Source organism: Pollicipes pollicipes, unplaced genomic scaffold, assembly GCF_011947565.3.
Source record: "Pollicipes pollicipes isolate AB1234 unplaced genomic scaffold, Ppol_2.1 Scaffold_4881;HRSCAF=5763_pilon_pilon_pilon, whole genome shotgun sequence".
Taxonomy (NCBI): Eukaryota; Metazoa; Arthropoda; class Thecostraca; order Pollicipedomorpha; family Pollicipedidae; genus Pollicipes; species Pollicipes pollicipes.
The window spans coordinates 10328925-10332598 of record NW_023596576.1 but is presented as its reverse complement, the minus strand read 5'-3'; the positions used below and the strand labels follow the sequence as shown (position 1 = coordinate 10332598).

At 53.8% G+C, this 3674-nt stretch overlaps 1 long non-coding RNA gene across 1 annotated transcript; it reads right to left on the bottom strand.

The window, feature by feature from the left end:
- LOC119101835 (uncharacterized) lies at positions 1-3674 on the bottom strand. The gene is made up of 3 exons (XR_005094620.1): positions 3533-3674; positions 1151-1330; positions 1-86 (listed from the first exon to the last, which is right to left on the bottom strand). It is a non-coding gene; the product is annotated as an uncharacterized LOC119101835 (long non-coding RNA).

Genomic DNA, 3674 nt, shown 5'->3' with positions numbered 1-3674 from the left:
AAGCCGGGCGCGAGATTGAGCATGGCCTTGACGTCACCGTTGGTGCAGAGGTCAGGGAAGCAGGTGCCGACGGTGACGCGGAAGCTCTGCGGGCAAGGATGCTGCCAGTTGTGGACGGTGGGCGAAATGCTGGTCGAAGCAACAAAGTCATTCTAACGATAGACTGAGATGTCTGGATATAGTCTTCGGTGCCCGCAAGGGAAATGACATCACAAAGTAACAGAATCAGTGGGACGAGGCACTTGCATCACGTATGGAGTCGTGGTTCGAGGCTACCGTCCTCGTCTCGCGTGTTGGCATGAACCCAGCGCTTCGGCTGGTTCATTCTCCAGCCGTCGTCAGATCTGAGTAGGTCTGAGAAGGAACTGTTGGTGTTTGGCTTTCAGGCATGTACGCATCACAACCCCAATTTTTCCTCGGGTTGCAGGGATTCGAAACAGAAGGTCTCATTTGAGTAGGTCTGAGAAGGAACTGTTGGTGTTTGGCTTTCAGGCATGTACGCATCACAACCCCAATTTTTCCTCGGGTTGCAGGGATTCGAGACAGAAGGTTTCGATTCGAGTCCTAGCGATTCAAAGGACGGAATTCGGTTCATGACGCGTAATTCGCTGAGATTCGAACTCCCTCCAGTCCTCCTAAAACTCAGTAACAACTGACGCGGCCGGAGAGTGAACTGGCCGAAATCCTGCATGCGTGTTAATCCACCATAAGAAGACGATGGCCGGGACACTTATTCCATCTTAAAATGACGTCATTCGAACTACCTGAGCCAGTCGTACATAAGCTGATCTCCAGTGTGTCGGCTGAAATCCACGACGCGTCTCTAGATTACAGCGCTGAAATCCGCGACACGTCTTTAGATTACAGCGCCGAAATTCACGACACGTCTTTAGATTACAGCGCTGAAATCCGCGACACGTCTCTAGATTACAGCGCTGAAATCCATGACACGTCTTTAGATTACAGCGCCGAAATCCACAACACGTCTCTAGATTACAGCGTAGATGTTGATGCCGATTCGTCTTTGGATAGAGTTTGCCAGGTTCTCTTCGCACGTGCCCTTATCCCGCGCATTATGCCGCCTTTGTCGGCAGCTCGATCCAGTCTTCCGGCTTGGAGCGGTGGACGAGTCAGTCGGGCACACACGAACCTGCTGTTCCTGCTCCAGAACACCGGACAGCAGGGCCTTGTAGTAGCGGCCCTTGATGTGGAACGGTGTCGTTGACCACGATCAGGTCGTGCAGCACGCTGTTGCACTGGGAAAAGCGGCCCTCCCAGAAGCTATTGCCGTCGCTGAAGCCGGACTCTGGACGGCCGTTGGAGTCGAACACTGTCGGGAGGTCAGGGGTTATCGGTCAAACACCGCGTAAGGTCAAACGACGTCGTTGTGTCAAGAGCGGAGGATCATGAACGTTTGCAGGGCCCTTCATCGGCCCCGCTCAGCTCGGGTGCCGAGTCCAGGACCATAGTCAGCATGTGCCATTCCGAAGCACGCAGAAGCAGGAAATGCTGTTATTTTGCTCACAAGAGAGGAATCACGGAGCGGAGACGGTTAGATCTAGAGCAAGGGTAATAGGCGCTGTATGCCTTGTGGGGTCACGAGTCATGAGATTGGCACTACAGGCAACTCCGGAAAAACGAAGCTTTCTTTTGCTTTTTGCAAAGATTCGTGGATATCTACACAGCTTTATGGGTTTGCTCTCCAGGATCTCGTCCAATCGAAACTACCAAACCTGAATGAAATCCGCCCGCATTTGCCTCTTCGAGGACTCTTAACTCAAGCCGGTCCAATTCAGCACAGAAGATGCCTGACTGAAAGTAACTTGGCATTCATCACAGTCCAGTCTAATCTACAAAAATGTGTTAAGTGCGGTGTGCATAGGCATGCTCAGTGTTTCGTGGCTCGTGACTGAACTTTTAAGTCAGATATCAAATAACAGTTGTCAAGCTGGCGTTTTCCACGTGATCATTGATGTCACCGATTCTGTAGAATAAAAAAATATTTGAACGGTTTGAAGGTTTTGAAGCACCGTTAACCTGGGACCCACATACTTACAGCCAGCACGAAACGAAAGAACGTGTTCTTACGAGTCATACAACAATGAACAAGGACATCAACTAACATACGAAAATGCCAAGGGCAAGGTTAGCTGAGGTCAAGGTCGGATTTCAATCATTCAGTTCCTAAGTCTGCTATTCACATCTTGTTTTGAAGCTAAACGTCTGCGTACGTCTCGGTTATACTGACCAACTTGTTACAAATGGAGGCAACTAATCCCTAGCGGTCACGACAAGAGGTAACACCCCAGGCGCCAGGCGGTCACGGCAAGAGGTAACACCCCAGGCGCCAGGCGGTCACGGCAAGAGGTAACAGCCCAGGCGCCAGGCGGTCACGGCAAGAGGTAACAGCCCAGGCGCCAGGCGGTCACGGCAAGAGGTAACAGCCCAGGCGTCAGGCGGTCACGGCAAGAGGTAACACCCCAGGCGTCAGGCGGTCACGGCAGGAGGTAACACCCCAGGCGCCAGGCGGTCACGGCAAGAGGGGCTTACATCAGCAAATGGTCGTGACGATGCGGCATTAGTTTAATCTTGAGATGCGCAGATGAAAATCGTGGCGGCACGATACGCTAGGGGCGTAGTTTAGGTATAGGAAGATCGCGCTGTCAGCAGAGCGCATGAACCGATCGTAGTTCAAATACTGTGCCACTGTTACCCCGCCCTTCTAGGCCTAGTCCCTGTAGCCAGTTAGAGACCCCAACGCCAGTGGCGGTGTAAGTTGGACGCTGAAGCAATCGATTTTACGCAGAACAGAGCCGAATAGCATTAGAATAGCGGACGAATTAACAACATTAACTTTTCGGAAACACGTATGCACAACAATGACCACAGATGACAGTGCCCGCATCTAGCTCACGAAAGGTGGCAGCACCACTGCAAAAACGCTCATCACAAGACCCTTTTCCTTGCCTGCAAAGGTGCTCTTTAATCTTATCCGATAATGATAAGCGGCGTCACTACACGCTGTGAGTTACCCAGCACCATTTCCAACATACGTGTATCTCCGCATTGCACACCACCATTACTATGCATGTAAACATTGTCATACCTCATACCCAGCGCCCGGCACGCCCGCAAACTCTCCACCACAGCTCATACTCCAGCAGGCCCCGTGCAACAACAGGATCTCGCCACTCCCCGGGCTGCGGGCATCACCAGGCTAGTTCATCATAGTCTGTCACGCCCAGGTCGTCTTGCTCTCCCAGGCCCCGTGCGTCACCAAGCCGCCTTACTCTCCCATGCCTAATGCATCACCAGGCCGCCTTATTCTCCCAGGCCCCGTGCGTCACCAGGCCGCCTTACTCTCCCATGCCCCGTGCGTCACCAGGCCGCCTTACTCTCCCAAGCCTAGTGCATCACCACGCCGCCCTTCTCTACCAGGCCTAGTGCATCACCAGGCCGCCTACTCCCCCAGGCTCCATGCACCACCACGTCGCCCTTTTCTCACAGACCCAGTGCATCCCCATCGCCTTACTTTCCCAGGCCCAGCCAGCCAGGTCGTCCAGGCCGTCCAGCAGACCGCGGACGGCGCGGCGGCAGGGCGCGCCCAGCGCCGTCCAGTTGAGGCCGGCGCGAATCTGCGCCAGCTGTGCGGCCGCCAGCTGACGCTCCCACAC